Source organism: Arachis hypogaea, chromosome 14, assembly GCF_003086295.3.
Source record: "Arachis hypogaea cultivar Tifrunner chromosome 14, arahy.Tifrunner.gnm2.J5K5, whole genome shotgun sequence".
In the NCBI taxonomy this organism is placed as follows: domain Eukaryota; kingdom Viridiplantae; phylum Streptophyta; class Magnoliopsida; order Fabales; family Fabaceae; genus Arachis; species Arachis hypogaea.
Genome location: NC_092049.1, coordinates 86,108,213 through 86,121,393, shown reverse-complemented (window position 1 = coordinate 86,121,393; position 13,181 = coordinate 86,108,213). Strand labels below are relative to the sequence as shown.

Sequence of the window (13,181 nt, the reverse complement as noted above, 5' to 3'; positions counted from 1 at the left end):
TATCTTAGATAGGAACACGCATGTTTGAATAGAAAACAGAAATACTTGTATTAATTCATCAGGACACAGCAGAGCTCCTCACCTCCAACAATGGGATTTAGAGACTCATGCCGTCAAAGAGTACAAAATTCAGATCTAAAAATGTCATGAGATGCAAAATAAATCTCTAAAAGTTGTTTAAATACTAAACTAGTAACCTAGGTTTACAGAAAATGAGTAAACTATGATAGATAGTGCAGAAATCCACTTTTGGGGCCCACTTGGTGTGTGCTGGGGCTGAGACTAAAGCTTCTCACGTGCCTGGGCTGTTTTGGGCCTTCAACACCAGGCCGTAACCTGTTTTTGGCATTGAACTCCAACTTGTAACGTGTTTCTGGTGTTGGACGCCAGACTGCAATGTGAAACTGGCATTGTTTACGTCCTCTATCCTTGAGCAAAGTATGGACTATTATATATTGCTGGAAACTCCTGGATGTCTACTTTCCAACGAAATTGGAAGCGCGTCAATTGGACTCCTGTAGCTCCAGAAATTCCATTCCGAGTGCAGAGAGGTCAGGATCCAATAGCATCAGCAGTCCTTTTTCAGCCTAAATCAGATTTTTACTCAGCTCCCTAAATTTCAGCCAGAAAATACCTGAAATTACAGAAAAACACACAAACTCATAGTAAAGTCCAGAAATATGAATTTTTCCTAGAAACTAATGAAAATAAACTAAAAACTAACTAAAACATACTAAAAACTATATGAAATTAACCCCAAAAAGCGTATAAAATATCCGCTCATTAGTAATATAGGTAGTTGTCTGACTAAGTATTCGAGCCTGGCTTGAGTGTTCACATGATGTCCAGTCTCACTCATGTAAATTCCTTCTGAGAATGCCCTGTATTCGTCGAAGAGTTCTGCCTGTTCTATTTGTTTCCGATGCATCTCATGTATGTGTGCACCTTGATGTGCTTGGATGTTGATTAGCTTCTGGATGGCTTCTTGTTGTTGATCTTGCTTTTGTTCCAACCTGTGGAAAGATTCACCCCATTGTTTTCCTTTTTTCAATTGCTGCTCCCTCACTTGCTTTTGCCACTCCCCTTGTTGATTCATCCACCTAGTGAGTGATTCTTCTTGGCGATCCACCAATTGTAATTGAAACTCCTTCTGTGCTCCTTGGTTCTCTAAGTACTGCCTAGATAAGCCATCAATGGCTTCTTATAATTGGTGCATATTCAAAGTGGCTGGAGCTTGCTCTTCCAGGTTTTGTTCTTCTTCAGCTTGATGGGCTGCCCTCTTTCTTAACCTTCGTTGAGGTAGGGGAGATGCAATAGAATGCATTCGTCGAACAGTAATTGGGATGCCCACTTTTATCCACTCGGGGTCTCCATCTTCGAACACCACCTCAGCCCTGTCACACAGACAGAAAATAGTACTGGGTAGCCTAACTTTCCTCCAGAATCACTTTTCTCAGCCATCTTCCTAATGCCTTGGGCTATGAGTTCATGAACCTTGATCTCTCCCCCTTTAAGTATACATTGCATCGTTGTTTCTCTCTTAAGATTCACCTCTGAGTTATTCCCGGCGGGGAGGATGGATCTCCTTACAATTTCAAACTACCCCTTTGCTTCAGGAGTGAGGTCCCCTCTCTTAATGAACTTGGGCTTCCTCTGGGGATCTCGTACCCAATCAGCTCCTTGTACGCAAATATCTTGCACAATCTGGTCATAATTGGGACTGCTATCTATTCTGGATTGATAACTTTCTTCTGTAAATGGTATGGTTCGTAGTTTTAACGCCCTCATGATGCTCACAGGACTAAATCCACTGTTGCCCCTCTTACAAAACTTATATAGGACTCATCCGCCCTATCATACCTGACTACGTTTGCATAAAACTCTCTTACAAGAGTTGCATTTACTTTTGTGACCGGATCAGTGAGGAGCTCCCATCTTCTTTTTTTTCACCTTTTCTGTGATTTCGGGGCACTTAGTTTTTCTGACTTGAAAACCTAGCTTATATATGATCTCCTTATCAACCATCCACCCGAATTACAATGCATGGTGAAAGGTTCTAAATTTTTTCTCATCGAAAGGGCGTTGCTCCATAGGCTCCTTTCCTTTTCTTCTTTTAGAGCTTGATGATGCCATAAGTGACTGTTGAAGGGTGTGGATAGATGATGGGATTCGTCCGGGTTAGGATAGGGTGTAGTTAAGGGAGTGGGTGAGAGTGCTTTCGATGGGGTAAGAGGTGTTGAGTTCCGAGAGTGAGAAGTACAAAGGAAGGGAATTTGGATTGTAAAGAGGTACGGACTAGGAACCACTTATATAGACAAGTGGTGGGCAAATGAAAGGTGTGGATTGATGGTGTAGGCTTATAATGAATGGATGGGGTTTAGCATGGGACGGGCACAAGGATCATCACTTTTATGATGGGGTTGGTTCGGTCTCCAAGGGTATTATTCTTCCAATGTTGCATGGCAACATTTCCCAATGCATTCCCCTTGAAGACATGTGTATAGTCCCCCTTTGTGAAGTGGCCGAACCCTCCTTCTTCAATTGTCCCATCAATTCCTTCCAATCTTCGCTTCATTTCTCCTACCAGATAAAAGGAATGTAATTAATAACTTTGTGGATAGTGGCGGCAAAAATTCAAAAAGTGGGATAACTACTTTTTAAATTTTTTTTTAAAATAACTAAGTGCTATTCATGAATGCAAACCAACTGACTATTTAATTGTTCATGTATGCAACATTGGTGACACCAAACTTAGTTTGTGGCCATGTGGTGTAAAAAAGATTTGTTCAAGGTTCTAAGAGTAACATGATATGAATTACATTTATGTTCTCTTAGTATGCCTTGAACACCAAACTTGTTATTCACTATGTGCTGCATACAAGGATTCATTTAAGTGTATGTCAAAGTTGATTTGGAATTCATGAACCTTGCTTTATTAACTACTTTAAAAACATATAAAACATGGGTTGCCTCCCATGAAGCGCTTCTTTAGCGTCACTATCTTAACGTTCTGCCTCTGTCAGGGTGGTTGGTAATGCTTCAAATCTTCCCTCCTCGCAGTGAATCTATCTCCATTGGCTTCATTAAGGATCTCCACATGTTCTAAGGAGAGAATTCTGCTGATGGTGAAAATTTTAGGCAGCTGAGATGGGATAGTGGGGAGATGAGGTGGGATAGCTGGGAGATAAGCTGAGATCACTTTGTCCCCTAGAGAGAAATCCTCTGTAGGGATCTTCTTGTTCCTCCATCTCCTTAGTGCCTTCTCCCTTGTTTCTTTTAACGCTACCCTGCTCCTTGTGGCCTCTTTTTCCAGGGAAATTTTGTTGCTGGTCTCATATGACTCTGGTTGTTTTAGCTTCTCTTAGGTTTCCTTTAGCTGTGGCACCTTCTGACTGTTTTGCTTACCAACCAAAGGGATTCCCAGGTGTACAGTTTGTGTTTCAGTGCTTGTTTATTCCACCAGTGCCTTGTCGTGATCTTCCCTTGGTTCCTTGTTTTCTTGATCTGCTTCTTGTGAGGATTTGAAGACATTGAAAGTAAGTTGTTCATCATGTATCCTCAGTATTAGCACTCCTCGCTCCACATCTATAAGCGATCTGGCTGTAGCTAGGAATGGTCTTCCCAATATGATTGGATGGAGGTAACTCTCTTTAATTTTTAATATGACAAAGTTTGTGGGAAGGAAGTAGTTCCCAACCTTCACCAACACGTTTTCAACCACTCCTACTGCTTGTTTTTGAGTTTTGTCAACCAGCCTGATGACTACATCTGTGGGCATTAGCTCATTGATCTGCAGCTTCTTCATGAGAGATAGAGGCATTAAATTAATGCTTGCTCCTAGATCAAAGAGTCCCTTATCAATCAGTGTTTCTCCTATGGCACAGGGGATGTGAAAACTCCCTGGATCCTTCCTTTTTGTAGGAAACTCTGGTTGAATGAGAGCAATGCACTCCTTATTCATCACTATTGTTTGCCCTCCCTTGAGTGAGCTTTTCCTGGTCAGCAGCTCCTTCATACACTTAATGTATGAGGGCATTTGTTGGAGAGCCTTGATGAATGGTATGTTCACACGAAGGGATGAAAACATGTCGAGGAACTTTGAGTATATTCTCTTTTCTACACCACCCTTGAGTCTTTGGGGAAAAGGTGCATAGAGGTTCAGGATCTCCTTCTATGTAGTTTTGGTTTCTTGGTGACCCTCTTCTTGCTTCTCTGCTGAGGTATCTCCAGATTGTTCTAAGGGTTTGTTCAGCTCTTCCTTAGTCCCCTTATCACTTATAGTGACCATCTTGCACTTTTCCCATCTTAATTTCTTTGCTTCACCTCTCGGGTTTTTCTCTGTATCACTTGGGAAGCTGTCAGTAGGATTGGGAATCTTCTCAGAGAGGTATCCTACTTGAAATTCCAGCCTCTTGATGGTGTCTCCCTGGTTTTTAATATTGGCTCGCACCTCCTCCTTGAACACCTTGTTATCTTGGATTTCCTTACATATGCCTTCAAGTAGAGTCTCAATCCTTGAGAGTCTATCTTCGGATGATGGTGAGTTGAGATTGCAAGGATGAGAAGGGCCATTTTGGTTTTGATATGGATGTTGAAAGGTATTATTAGGTGGATGCTAATATGATCTCTGTGTGGAATGTTGGTGAGCTGCATTGTTATTGGGGTTGTGACGTCTTTGATCTTGGCCTTGATCTTGTTGATTTCCCCATCCAAAGTTTGGGTGGTTCCTCCAACCAGGATTATAAGTTTTGAAGTATGGATCATGGGTCTGCCTAGGTGAGTTTCCAATATAGTTGGCTTGCTCCTGGTTACTCTCATCCTCTGCATTCACTACTTGAGCTACTGATGAGGTGGTGACTGCTGCCACCTGGTTCCTTTCCATCTTCTTGGTAAGGTCAGCCAGCTGCTTGGTGATCATCTTGTTTTGAGCCAGCAGCGCATCAACGTTGTTTAGCTCTATCACTCCTCTAGTATTGCCTCTTTTAGAAGCATAGAAGTAGTCATTCTCGGCTACATTCTCAATGACATCTATGGCTTCTTCAATGGTCTTCTTCTTGTTCAGAGATCCCTCAGATGAGTGGTCTACTGCCTTCTTTGATTCGTAAGAAAGACCCTCATAAAAAATATGTAGCTGCACCCATTCATTGAACATGTCTGGTGGGCACCTTCTTGTCAAGCCCTTAAACCTCTCCCATGCTTCATAGAGATTTTCACCATCTTGTTGCCTGAAGGTTTGTACCTCAGCTCTCAGCCTGTTGATTCTTTGAGGATGATAGAATCTCGCCAAGAATTTGTTCACCACATCTTCCCAGGTAATGGGAAAATTTGGAAAAATGGATTTCCAAAAACCCAAAAACTCACCGGCAAGTATACTGGGTCGCATCAAGTAGTAAAACTCACTTAGAGTGAGGTCGATCCCACGAGGATTGATGGATCAAGCAACTTTAGTGGGTGATTAGATTAGTCAAGCTAACATTGAGTGAATTGTGTGAAATGTAACCAACAGAAAGGAAATTGCAAGGAATTTAAATTGCAGAAAGTAAATTGCAGTGAAAGTAAAGAGCAGAATAGATAAATTGCAAGTAACTTAAAGAACAAGAAAGTAAAATAGCTGAAACTTAAATTGCAAGAAAAGTAATTTACATGAATTGTAATGGGGCTGGGTGTTGGAAATTAAAGAAAGCAGTAAATTAGTAACTTAGAGCAATTGCAGAAAATGTAAAGTTGCAGGAAATGTAAATCAAGATCACAGCAAACATCAAGTGTAAAATGCAGAGGAACAGAAAGATCTAAATTGCAATGAAAGTAAATTGGAAGCAAAGGGAGTAGGTAGCAATGATAACAGAAGATTAAACTCAAGCTCAATGGGAATTGAATCATGAAATTTGCAGAAAGGGAAACTTGCAGAAGAAGGAAAATGAAGCAGAGAAGAAAAGAAAATTCAAATGTGATTTTTAATTCTCAAATTCAACAAGGAAAATTAAAAGAGAGAGAGCTATTCTATCCTACTCCTATTGCTCCATAATGGAGCTAGCCTTCCTATGAAAATGAGAATGATGCCTTTATATAGGCTTTTTACAAAATGAAAATAAAATGAAGTTGAAATGAAAAACAAATTAAATAAAAATCCTAATTCTAGCTTGTTCTTGTGCCTTTGAGTGGTGATGTGGGCTTTGCTTGCTTTGGATTTGAAGAAGAATGGATCCAATTGGCTTTTTAAATTTTGTGAAGATTTAAATTTATTTTTTACTCTAAAAATTGGCCATCAGTCACTCCCAGGGCACGGCTCAGTTGATTAACACAACTGAGCGCCCAAACTTGCTTTGCCTTGCCCATTTGTGCACGTCCCAGCCCCTCGTTCGTGTCAATTTTGTGTGCACGATTAGCTTCCTTTGCATGCCAAAATGTGAGGAGTGTGGGGGAAATAGCGCTCAGTTGAGAAAGTTAACTAAGCTCCCTTTGTGTGCCTTGGTAGCGCCTTTGGCTTAAGTGTGAGGTCTTGGGTTCGAACTTTGGTGGAAACACTTTTGTGAGCCTTTTCCTTGAATTTTCTTGAGTGGGAGCCCGATAAAGCTCAGTTAGGAAAGTGAACTGAGCGCTATTTTGCTTGTTCTTCTTTTCCTTGGTCTTGTTGAATTGGATGAGCGCTCGGTTACTTTAATGAGTGCTACATGCTTTCATTTGTTTAATCCAATTTCCTATCATGAGCGTTCATTCATGTAATAATGCATGCTTCCATAAATTCCTTAATGCCGTAGCATTGCATTCATTATCATGCTTTCATTAAATCATTGGCTTTAATAATGCATGTTTCATTCATTCATTAATAATTAAATGCATGCATGAGCATTCACGTGACTTGATTTGCCTAATGGGCATTAGTAATGAAACTTTCATCCATGCATGCTTTAATTATTAATAATGCATGCATGAGGCATCATTAAATGCCACGGCTTCAAGGTCATGGGCCACGCTTTTAAAAGCGTGGCCTAGGGTTCCAAAGCGTGCTCAATCTTCAAAGCGTGCCCAAAATTCTTCTTTTCTTCTTTTTAGCTTATTTTGTGCTCTTTTGCTTCTTTTTCTTCTTATTTCCTACAAAATTTATAAATTCAAAAGATCAAAGAAATATACCATTTAAGCACCAAAGAATGCAATATTTAAGCACTAATCATAAATTTCTTGTATGAAAAAGCATAGAAAAACATGACATGATGACATGTCATCACCAGGTGGTTAAACTCTCCTTCGAGAAAGATTCCAGCCATTTAGATGCTTTATCCTTGAGTGAAAAGGGAAACAGAAGCAGTCTATAGGTGTCAGGATGTACACCATTAGAATTCACAGTATCACATATCCTCAAGAATGTGGTTAGATGTTGATTGGGGTCTTCTTGGACACTTCCTCCGAATGAACAGTTGTTCTGAACAAGGGTGATGAGCTGTGGCTTTAGTTCAAAGTTATTGGCATGTATGTTTGGCTTTTGGATGCTACTTCCACAGTTTCCTGGGTTTGGATTGATATAAGAGCCTAGAACTCTTCTCTCTTGCCCAGCATGATGCACTGGACCTTCTCTGCCATGGTTGTGAGCCTCTTCTTCATGATGGTTATCCATATTCTCATCCATGTCTGGTTCAAAATACTCCTCCTCTTCCTCCGTACCAACGACTCTCTTTCCTCTTGCTTCCCTCCTTAATCTAAGGAAGGTCCTCTTAGGTTCAGAATCAAAGGAAGTTGAAGCACCGCTTCTTCTACCTGTCATACAACCAACAAGGCAAAAGCAAGAAAGAGATAAATGCAGAAAGTATTCTTGTTAGAAATGCTGTTAGTGTGAGTGATGCAATATATCAAACAGTTAGTGGGTTAGTGAACTGAATTGTAACAAATAAGAGAACACCACAAATGGGTAAGGGGTAAAGGGAAACAAATAACTAAAACTAAAAGTAAATTACTCAAATGAAATTAAATCAAACAAATGAAAAATTCTCAATCTAGTTATCCACCAATTTAATCATTGTTGATATAAAATCAATCCCTGGCAACGGTGTCATAAACTTGATACACGGAAACTTTCTCTCAACAAATTTCCCTCGGCAAGTATACCGGATTGTCGTCAAGTAAAAACTCACAATAGAGTGAGGTCGAATCCCACAGGGATTGATTGGTCAAGCAACTTTAATCAGAGGAATGTTCTAGTTGAGCTAAGTAGAAATTGAGTTGAGATTTGCAAAAAAGTAAATCGCGGAAAAGTAAATAACAGAAAATGCAATTGTTGGAAGTAAAAGGGCAGAATGTAAATGACGGAAAGTAAATTGCAGAATCTTAAATGGGGATTTGGGAATATGAGCATAAAAATAAATGGCAAAAAATAAAGAGAATGGGTAAGATCAGAAATGGGGGATTCATTGGGCTCAGGAGATGTTGTATTCTCCGGATCAAGTTCATTCTCATCTCTTCCTCAATCAATGCATTCATTGATCTCCTTGGCAATCTTAAGTGATTGGATTCTAATTCCTTGGTAATTCAATCTCTCAAATCTTGATCAATAGCCAATTCCTTGGTCTAATGGCTCACGAGAAGAGATGAAGTATGGTCACTGATTATACCACATGTATTCCCAAATCAAAGTGTTGGTAGGATTATATGTCACAATATCCATCCAAATCCCAATTTGGTCCAACATGAGAAAGCATTTCTAGCATGATCTCTTAATTCCTCTTCCAAGGTTCCGAAGAGATCCAAGTATGAATAGCTTCTTTTCCAAGACAACTACCCAATTGGATGAAGATTGAAAGCTTTCTAGTAAAATCAAGAGAAAAGAAAGAAGAAGAATAATGAAAACTATTATTGATCCATCAAATTACAACAGAGCTCCCTAACCCAATGAAAAGGGGTTTAGTTGTTCATAGCTCTGGAAATGGAAAGCATAAATGAAAAGTACATTCTGGAAAATAAAACTAGAAATAGCAGAGCAAGTAAAATATATAGAGTGTAGTTCTCTAAAATGCCAAAAGCTTTTTTTACTAGTTCAAAACTACTCCTATATATATTACTCTTCTGATCTTCTAGTTGGCTCTTCAAGTCTTGGATATGGACCTTTGATCTTGAGTTGAAGCAGTTATAATCTTCATTGGGCTCAGCTTAGCTTGCAGAGAAAGTGTGAGTTAGGCATGGACGTTAGTTAGGACGTTAGTGGTGTTAACGTTAAGTGAAAATGTGGGTTCGAGAATGTTAGTGACGATCACCTTTTTCACTAACGTTCCAAACCAAAAATGATCCACGTTAACTTCAACGTTAGTGGCACTAATGTGACCACTAACGTTGCCTCTTGGTCCTTCGCAAACGTTATTGGCATTCACCTTTTCCAATAACGTTGCGAATTGCCTCTTTTCCCTACGTTAGACTTCACGTTAGTATAGCTAACGTGACCCTTAACGTGGGCATGCCTAAGCTTCGAGAGCATTAGTGACACTTACCTTTGTCACTAACGCTCCAAACGCCCCTCCTTCCCACGTTAGAGTTCATGTTAATTAGATTAACGTGGCCACTAACGTGGTGGTAATTGCCATCTCCAACGTTAGTGACAAATGTGAGTGTCACTAACATTGGCCTATCAGTCCTTGCTCCACGTTACCCTTCACGTTAGTGGTATTAACGTGACCACTAACGTTAGAGTTCACGTTAATTAGATTAACGTGGCTCTTAACGTGGCTTATGTATGGCCTTTTGGAATGTTAGTGGTGTTCACTTTCACCACTAACGTTGGAGCTCTTCTTTTCTTTCCACATTATCTACCACATTAATGTAACTAACGTGGGCTATGATGGCTTTCGAAGGTGTTATTGGCAATCACTTTTCTCATTAACGCTACAAGCTTATGCCCATTCCACGTTAGTGGTCACGTTAATTAGACTAACGTGGCTACTAACGTGGCTCTTCCTTGCTTCCTTTATCCTGAAATCAAGAAAATAAAGTGCATCAAAGCTCTATTCCAAGTCATGAGATCATGCATTATCCAATTTATCATGCAATTCATACATAATTCTCATGAAATCATGTAAAGTTCACAATGTTTTCTTGAATCAAGATGTAAGTGTATTTCTACCCAAAACTTGCTTATTTACTAAGAAAATGCATGAAACTACCCTAAAATAATAAAGAAAAGGTCAGTGAAATTGGCCAAAATGCCCTGGCATCACCATCTTCAACCCAATTTCCTCAAGGCCAAAAGCCCAATTGAAGGCTTGAAGATCAATAGAAGAGAGTGTATAGATATCTTAGAATTTAAGTTAGAGTAGATCTTTCGACCTTTTTCTTTTTTTCATTTTTAGTTTTCCTTACTTCTCTGCACTTTCAATTTCAGAATGTATTTTACAATTCCAATTTCCATTTTGAGAGCTATGAACAACTAAACCCCTTTCATTGGGTTAGGGAGCTCTATTGTAATTCAATGGATCAATAGTAGTTTTCATCTTCTTCTTCTTTCTTTTCTCTTGATTATTGTTAGAAAGCTTTCGGTCTTAATTCAATTGGATAGTTGTCTTGAGAGAAAAGCTATCCATAATTGGAATTCTTCAGAGCCTTGAGAGAGGAATGAAGAACTCATGCTAGAGTTGCTTTCTCACAGTGGATTAGATTGGGGTTTGGATGGATATAGTGACATGTAATCCTACCAACACTTTGATCTATGAATCTGTGTGGTATACTTAGTGATCGAACTTAAACTCTTCCCATGAGCAATTAAATCAAGACATTGGGCAATTGTTCATGCTTAGAGAGATTGGTGAGCCAAGACATTGGGATCCAATCATCTAAGATTGCTAAGCAATGTCAATGAATGCTTTGATTGAGGAAGAGTTGAAAATAATTTGATCCAGAGAATTCAATACCTCTTGAAACCCAATGAATCCCCATCTCTGATCTTACCCATTCTATTTACTTTGTGCATCTTTAATTTCATGCTCAATTCCCCGATCCCATTTAATTTCCAGCAATTCAAGATTCTGTCACTTTAATTCTCTGCAATTTAATTTTTTGTTCATTTAATTTCTTGCAATTTAAGTTTCCCGCCATTTTACATTCTGTAATACCAATCTTAATTCTGATTTCGCTCAACTAGAATAATTCTCCAATTATAATTGCTCGATCTACCAATCCCTGTGGGATTAGACCTCACTCTTTTGTTAGTTTTTGCTTGATGACAATCCAGTGCACTTGCCGGAGGGAAATTAGTTGAGAGGCAAATTTCCGTGTATCAAGTTTATGGCGCTGTTGACGGGGATTGGTTTTGTATTGACAATTACCAAATTGAAGGATAACTAGATTGAGCACTTTACTGTCTGTTTTAATTAATTGAATTTTAATTCTAGTTGTTCATTTAGTTTCTGCAATTTTACTTATTTTTCTTGAATTTATCTTACTGCTTTACTTTCTAGCAAGCTAACCTACTAACTATTTGATAAATTTCTCTAACCAAGCTAACTATACTCTGTTCTTTTAGACTCTACACTTGCTGTTTCTTGTACTTGTTCATTGTATGACAGGTAGGAGAAAGGAAACTTCAACTTCTTTTGATAGTAAACCAGAAAGAACCTTCCTGAGATTAAGGAGGAAAGCAAGAGAAAAAAGGGTTGTTGGTGCAGAAGAAGAGGAGGAATACTTTGATATAACCATGGAGGACAATATGGAAAACCATCATGAAGAAGAGGTGAACAACAATGTCAGAAGAGGTAGAGCTAATCCTGCTGGACAGGAGAGGAGAGTTTTGGGATCATACATCAATCCAAACCCAGGAAATTGTGGCAGCAGCATTCAAAAGCCAACCATCAATGCCAATAATTTCGAATTGAAGCCCCAGCTTATAACTCTTGTACAAAACAACTGCTCTTATGGAGGTAGTGCCCAAGAAGATCCAAATGAGCATCTCACTATATTCTTAAGGATATGTGACACGGTTAAGTCTAATGGTGTTCATCCTGACACCTATAGACTATTACTATTTCCATTTTCTTTGAGGGACAAAGCATCAAAATGGTTGGAATCATTCCCAATGGAAAGCTTGACAACATCGGAAGATGTAATGAACAGATTCTTGACAAAGTTCTACCCTCCACAAAAGGTCAACAGGCTCAGAACTGAAGTGCAGACGTTCAGACAACTAGATGGTGAGACCATTTATGAAGCCTGGGAGAGATTCAAAGATCTGATGAGGAAATGGCCCCTGACATGTTTAATGAGTGGGTGCAACTTCATATCTTCTATGAAGGTCTGAATTGTGAATCCAAGAAGGCTGTAGACCACTCATCTAGAGAGTCACTCAACAAAAAAAGACCATTGAGGAAGCCATTGATGTGATAGAGACAGTGGCTGATAATGAGTATTTTTACGCCTCAGATAGGAGTAACAACAGGGGAGTCTTGGAATTGAATCAAATGGATGCAATCCTGACCCAGAACAAGATAATCACCAAGCAACTTGCTGAATTGACCAAACAAATAGAGAAGAATCAAGCTGCAGCTATCCACACTCAATCCTCATCTCAAGAGGAATTGGAAACTGAAGAAGGAGTTAACTTGGAGGAAGCTAATTACTTGGAAATTCATCCAGGCCAACCAATGATCCTTACTTCAAAACCTATAACTCTGGTTGGAGAAACCACCCAAACTTTGGGTGGGGGAACCAACAAAGCCAAGTCCAAGACCACAGTCCACATAATCCAACCCAGTATAACAACTCCACCCACCAAAACTCCAACCAAAGACCCTACAATGCCACACAAAATACCTACTCACAACCACCATACCAAAGCCACAACAACAACTTTCAACACCACAATTTCAACTAACCTTCACCACAGGAAGATGAAAGAATGGCTAGGATAGAAGCAATGCTTGCAAGCCTACGCAAAGAAGTTGAAGAAATAAAGAAATTCAAGGAAGAAGAAAGAGTGGACATGAGCAGTAGAGGGGCAGCTATTAAGAATCTCGAATTGCAAGTGGGACACCTATCTCAACAAATACCCAAATCCACAGACAGCTTTCCAAGTGACACTGAGAAGAATCCAAGAAGAGGAACGCAAAAGGTGACATGGGAAGAATGCAAGGCAGTAAGCCTAGCAAGTGAGGAGGTTAGGGAAGAAGAGTTTGAGCAAAAGACTGACACTGCCCAAGAAAGAGAATCACCAG

General features: G+C 39.5%; 2 non-coding genes across 2 annotated transcripts; one reads left to right on the top strand and one right to left on the bottom strand.

Moving 5' to 3' along the window:
- The first annotated feature begins 5,150 nt into the window (after positions 1 to 5,150).
- Positions 5,151 to 5,254, top strand: LOC112745738 (small nucleolar RNA R71). Its single transcript, XR_003173651.1, has one exon. It is a non-coding gene; the product is annotated as a small nucleolar RNA R71 (small nucleolar RNA).
- A 6,867-nt stretch (positions 5,255 to 12,121) lies between these two features.
- Positions 12,122 to 12,224, bottom strand: LOC112746731 (small nucleolar RNA R71). Its single transcript, XR_003174599.1, has one exon. It is a non-coding gene; the product is annotated as a small nucleolar RNA R71 (small nucleolar RNA).
- Between the last annotated feature and the right edge of the window lie 957 nt (positions 12,225 to 13,181).